Consider the following 6,923-nt stretch of genomic DNA (forward strand, 5'->3'; position numbering starts at 1 on the left):
TGGTAGAATACCTCTTCCTCTTGATAGCCTCCGGTACTAGCGTCTATAAACGAATACGAGGATACAATCACCAAACAACACTTAAGTAATCTTAATTAGCCTTATTGGCTCACACAAATGATCTAACATCACTACCTAACATTTATTCACAAATTATGCTAGGGTTTCTTTATTTAACATTAGGAAAATAACTTCCTCTCATTGAAAGTTGAAATTAGGGTTTCTCTTTGGTTTGGAGAAATAATTTCCTCTCATTGAATCTTCTTACACTACAAGAAATATGGTGACTTACGACCCTCCATATTGGTCATCGGAAGGTCATTGTGCGCCATCTATGACCACGCCGTGACCAATAAATATTAGTCGCCAGTTGAGCGTCACTGACGGCGCACAACGACCTTTTTATTTAAATGGTCGTGGAGGACTACGACCAAAACTGATGGTCGTAGATTCTACGACCAAAATTTTAGTCATAGGCTAGCCTGTCTGTCCACATCAGATCCAACGTGGCAAATCCTACGTGGCAGATATGTGACCAAACCAAATGGTCGTGAATCCAAATCAGCCCAGTCCAATTATAGCGTCTACATGGGCCGAGCCCAAGAAATCTGGCCATTTATCATGGTTTTCTATTGTGATCAGCTAGCCCATTTATCATAGTTTTCTTCACCAATTCTGGTCAGCTACGTGGGCCAAGCCCAACATTTCGGTCCGTTTAATACAATTTTGCCATCGCATTTTCAAGCCCGAAAATTATCTGGTTCAGGTGAGCTTCTAATTGCTTTTGCTCCACAAATTTTAATTTTTCATGTTTCAACAGCAGCCAATAAATATTGCTATCAAATATATGATGCAATTCCTGATTCGATCAAATATACACAACAGCAGGATGTACATAGAAACACTTTTTTTACTGTTAAACAACAGCATGTGTGCAAGGAGCATTCATTACTTTACAACTTCATTGGATTTAACACAGAATCAGCAACAAAAAAAGATGCATTTCTTGCAAAATCTGCTGAACCCATCGCTCCAAGGCCTCCTGTTGATGCTGTTGGGTTCTGTTATCTGATAAAGCAACCAGATAATTGCAATATGTTGATGGACCGACTGGAGGGGACTTGGTTGTTCTGTTACCTCACGATGCACTTGTGTCTCAACTTATTGTGTCTAGACAGGCGCAGCTGATCTTCATCTTAGTGTCAGGCACTGGAACTTGTGCGGTTTTTTTCTTCTGAAACAAGGGAAAACAGACATCTCTGAAATAAACACAAACAGTAAGTATTAGGTCAGTGCCAAATCATGGTAGGAAAACCAACAGTTTAATTAACTGTACTATCAATCACACATGCTTTAGAACACGGAACATACAGTACTTTTTTAGAGGATACACAGTTTTCATTACCTGGCTTCTAAATCAAACACAAAACCTTAGTACAAACTAGCATTATTAGTTTCAGATGGTTCAGAACACGCAATTTAAAAGCAGGACAAACCAAGTAGGATCATGTTCAACACATAATATTCAGATAACAGAACCCAACAGCATCAAGAAATTTGAACCATGACTTTACAACAGTTAATCTGTTAGTGTACAATTCAGACAATACAAAATTTCATTGCCCAGCCTTTACAAGACAACAAGGTATCAGATTATGTAGTGGGATACTAGTTTCAATAGGCCAACATGGTAGAAACGTTGGAGGAAAGATATGGTTTATGAAGTGAAGGAATGAATAAATCAAGGCAACTTCTAGTATTTTGTATTTGCATGGATCTGAGAGAGAATCCAAGAGAGGGCACGAGAGAATGGCCTGGGAGGTGTGGTGGAGGCAAGTTGAACTAAGCAGCGGATGCACAACCTGAAACATAATAGATAGCGTTGAGAAGGCATGGGATTGCATGTTCATTTTCAATACTGATAAGCCATCTCTACTAGATGGCACTCATGAAATAGCTGAATGCACTTTTTCCGGATTAAGCAATGAGTAAAGAAGCTTATGCCTGCTCCTTGCACAAACTATTTCCATTTTGACTTCAAAAATAAATGTATCTTCCCAAAATTTTGGCCCTGCAAAACAACGAGGACGAATCAGTGGAAAAACTTGTTGCTGTAAGAATTAAACCATCTCCTGATGAATAGCTTTATACCTAAGTAGCTAACATACATGATTATACAGACTAAAACTCATGCTGTAACATGACATTGTTTTCATAAATTATAATATTATAAATATATGCATCGTATACCATTATTTTCCCTATTCAGCATTTTCCTAATATAACAACACAAAGACCACTTATGTTGAATTATTGACAATATAGCTTATACCAGAGTCGGAAACAGGAAGGTGGTGATTCTAGAACAATTAGCAAATTACTGAACTTGGCAATGTAAACAATAGCCTTCAACAATATCTTGACAAATTACTCATCTTTTTTAGCCACATCAGTAGCAAACCAAGCAACGGTAGGGTAAACTAAATTTGCATGTACGAAGTAGCAACATCGATTGCTGTTTGGCCTTCATATGAAGGTCCACAAGGGTAGCTAATTTGTGATACTGAACTACATACACTTCTCTGAATATGTGTTGATGAGTTTTGAATAAAAAGCTTAAATTTAGCGATTATTTGTCCAACAATAATTGGCTTCCGTTAGATTTGAAAGCAAGCAAGCATAGACATACATAGCAATGAAAAGCAAAGCTGCAGTCCCAATGTTCAGAATATGTGTTTACTACATTTTTTTTGGAGATGATCGTGTAAACTTGTTAAATGCCAACTAAGCTCATATGCTAGCAGATAATTTCTCTGGGGAAGTACTAAGATTTCATTGACAGAATACAACTACAACTAGCCACAAATCCCCAAAGAACCTTTGCTGAAATAAAAGATGGATATACTGTGGATTTCTAGCTGCACAATAAAGGCCCTGAACCGAACCTGATTCTACAGGAGTGCAGAGATGGTGTCACTGCTCATATATACATGTGCAGAATTACCAATCGTTCAACTAACAATTGCCCCGATGCCTGAATTAAACCTTTCATGGAAATTCCCCACGGATGTCTGCTACTCTGCTTGACGTTGTGGTGCTTCACTTGCTGAACCCCTCACTGCAGCCTGCAGAAACAACATCAAACAGAAACATCCATCACAATGCGACACTCACCACTGTATCAGAACAAATCGCATCAGGCCACTATGACCATGAAGTCCTCGAAGGATCAAGGATATGTGTCCGTATGAGTCCGGCGCAGTTCTTGGTGATACCCTCAACCATGCGGCGGCACTGCATGCCGGTGGCCTTCTACCCGAGGCAGTGGAGGACGTGTGCAAGCTCGGTGGAGGACATGGCACCGCTGCCGTCGACGTCTAAGGACCCAAAGGTGAGCCGCAGGTCCTCCACGACGGTGGCGTCGTCCCCGTCAACGGTAGCGTTCAGCACCACGAACTCGGCGAGCCTGATGAAGCCGTCGGTGTCAGGCGCAACCTGGGGCATCTTGAGGTCGCGAGATCCGACCGGCACGAACGAGGGAAGATAGAAGAAGAGGTTGTTGCGGACGGATCTGGCCGATGTGAGGCTCGGAGGTTGACGGAACGATGGGGGAGGTAGGAAGATTGGCGGCGCCGCACGGGAGAGGTGGAGGGGTATGGACTTTTAGGGTTAGGTCCCGCGCGCGCAGGTACCCCGCCTTGTGGATCTGAAACTTTGGATATCGCGCGCAGATATCCCGCCGTGTGACGCAAAAATCCCCTCCGCGCTCATTTTTCGTATTTGGGTGGCTTATTGCTTCAGAAAATCTAGTATTCCCTCCGTCCATAAATAGATGCTAAAGATTTATTTAAATTCGCATGTATCTATACACTAAATTGTGTCTAGATACATTCAACTTTAGATAAATTTTTGGCATCTATTTATGGACAGAGCTAGAGCTAGTACTAGTACTAGTAAATTTATTTCAGCATTTAGGACATGTTGTTTATTATTGGTAGTCTGCATGTTTTGTTGGGCTGTTAAAAAAAAGGTTCAATCTACCGTGGTATGCATATTTTTTTCGCACTATCAACTCACACGAACAAACATATTTCGTTGGTCTGCATATCACGTTGGATAACCAGTCATTTTAAAGCATGGCGAATTTGTAGCCATGACCATTGAAATTGGTCGTGATCATCTAAAGATATGGCCCCAAGGCGTATAATTTTCTCTATGACCATTTAGAGTAATGAAATTATGACTTTTATGTTTAGAATGGTCGTAATGATTTAGGGTTTGGACCTTCTCAAACGCCTTAAAACCATTTAGTGTGAAATGGTCATAGAGTTATGACCAGTTTACACGTGGTCACTGTAGGAAGGTCATTAGTTAACACATTTCTTGTAGTGTTAAGATTTAATCTTCTCAAATAACCAGGGATGATCCCATGTTGACTAAGGTCAACACTTCACATTTATTATTTGAGAAAAGTGATTTAATTGAGATTCATCATCTCATGTGATTTAAATAACCATTGCAAATTAAATACTATTTTGATTTAAATTCTACCAGTGAGCAAGTATGAGCCTATGCAGTATAGGGCATCATATGACTTCATAATACTTGAGAAAAATGATTTAAATGAGGTACTACACCTCATAGATTTAAATTCCTAAAATTTGAACTAGTTTAAATGGACTAGTATTGACTACATAGCCAGTATTTTGCTTCTAGCCCATGATCATACAAAACACGATGTTATATTTTTACAGAGACAATTAGAGTATAACAAATGTGATTTATGAGAGTTGGAAACAACTTAAAATCACTTATAGATAATTTTTAATATTTATTTGAAGTTGGAAAAGGCTTTGCCTTGTTATTTTTATCTTTTAAATTCTACAAATAATTTGCAAGTGAGGCCAGTGGCATTGTTTAGATAAAACTCTAAGCTTTCCAAAACATTTCGAATCACTCAATTTGGGTTTGTAGAGTTTAAACTATTCAATTTATAGCAAGGGACCAGTATTGAAATTCAAGAGAAATGAATTAATTTGAAATGGCTAAGTGGGCTAAGCGGGAAAGTAACTGGGCCGATTTGGTTTGAAAAGAGAAAACCCAGCCCAGCAGCGTTTCACAGCCGCGGGCCAGCTGACATGGTGGGGTCCGGGTGTAAGTGACTCTACTCAGCCGAATCGGTACCTGGCAACGTGCGCCGTCCGATTAGAAGTAGATCGTGCGGTGGGGAGGCGTCGTCTCCGTCGGGGAGAAGACCTTGCTGGAGCGGCGGCGGTAGGGGGTCGGAGGCGTGAGGAAGCTCCGGCGAGGGGCGGCGCGGACGCTAGACGGGGTTGTCGACGACGAGGAGTTGAATGGTAGTCGCGGCAGCTCCGGGGGTTGCCTAAATCGACGACGACGTCAGCTACTGGCTCCAGCGATCGTGGACGCGATTGGAGCTTTCTACTGCGCAATGTGGATGAGCGAGGGATCGAGGAGGCTCAGAAGGAAGAGGGGAAGCAGATGGGGTGAGGAATTCGTCCAGGGAATGCTTCCTTTTATAGGGGGTCGAGGTGCTACGGGTGCCCGTGGGAGGTCGTCGACGGCGTGGCGTCTCCGGTGCTCCAAGGGGCAATCTAGGGGGCGCATCGTGTAGGCGACGGCTAGGCGGAGCTAGCGCGCGTGATGGCACGTCAAATGATGGTCTGTTGCGTGCTAGCGATGGTGGCGTCCTTGCAGTACCGTGGCGGAAGGTTTTGATGATGGCGACGGTGATGGTTCCTCCGCAGGCGATTGAGCATGTCTACGGTGTAGCTGGGGGTGCGGTGACGCTTGATGCAGAACTAGAGGGATAGGGGAGGACGAGAGCGTGCTGGCGAGTGGTTGTACTGCGGCGTCCAGTGTCGTGCCAGGGCGCGCTCACCGCATGCCTGGCATGCCACGGCATGGTACTGGGCGTGCGCGTTCTGGTCAGTGTGGTGCTCTCCTTTGCTCAGGGCTGGTACTGGCGTGCGTGATAGAGTGTGGGAATGCTTGCTGACAAGGTGAGGCTGGCCAGAGAGGGGTGGAGAGATTGAGTGCATGTGTGTGTCCTTCATGGCCGGCATGGGGTTTTTGTGATCATGCCATTGCTTTAGTCGACCAAACCAGTACATGGCTTGATGCATGGGAGGTACAGGAGCAGCAATGATCAAGGATCAAAGTGGTTTAGGCTAAGAACCAGTGTGTAAATGGGTGTGTGTGAAATCTGAAATGATGCCTGCCAAGTGTTTGAGTAAATGGCCGCATGAAGAAAATGTTTGAATTTCGAAAATTCTTTTTGGTGGACTTCATTCATATAATTAAAGAGAAAGAATGGTGGTGGTGGTGGTCAATTTGGTGAAGATTTGTGAGATTTCAAAATGAGGGTTATCTTCTCTTTGATTTAAAGTCTCCACTTGGCACCTCTTTGCTGGTCAACCTGGTCAACATCAGTGTTGGTGGTCAAAATGAAAGTTGTTCACCATCCTTTGGTCTTGGATGAGGTGGTCATAGTTTACCAAGTTTTGTTTAGGAATCAGAAGATAAATGGGTGCAAAGTGGTGAAGAAAATAAAAATGGGACATATGACCATTATCATATGTGAATTGAATTTGAGATTTTCTTTGATTTGATTCTTGTTTATTTGATGCATTTGTGTTTGTTTATCACATATAAGTATTCTACAAGCAAGAGATCAAGTAAAGGTGGCCTTTGGTGAAGATTTGCAATTTGGCCCTATGTGTATGTGAGTGATATTGGGATTTTCTCCCTAATTGATTTCTCTCCATTTGATTTGACTTTTCTTGACTCTAATGTGATTCTTATTAGTTTAGAAACATTTTCAAACCATTGAAACCATTTCAAAAGGTCTTGTTCAAAGATTTGCAAAAATGGCCATAACACATAAGAGGTGATGTGTCAAA

At 42.3% G+C, this 6,923-nt stretch overlaps 1 long non-coding RNA gene across 1 annotated transcript; it reads right to left on the reverse strand.

The window, feature by feature from the left end:
- Positions 1–831: 831 nt before the first annotated feature.
- On the reverse strand, positions 832–1,857 carry LOC124699563. The gene is made up of 2 exons (XR_007001428.1): positions 1,138–1,857; positions 832–1,068 (listed from the first exon to the last, which is right to left on the reverse strand). It is a non-coding gene; the product is annotated as an uncharacterized LOC124699563 (long non-coding RNA).
- Positions 1,858–6,923: the final 5,066 nt, after the last annotated feature.

Source organism: Lolium rigidum, chromosome 3 (genome assembly GCF_022539505.1).
Source record: "Lolium rigidum isolate FL_2022 chromosome 3, APGP_CSIRO_Lrig_0.1, whole genome shotgun sequence".
Taxonomy (NCBI): Eukaryota; Viridiplantae; Streptophyta; class Magnoliopsida; order Poales; family Poaceae; genus Lolium; species Lolium rigidum.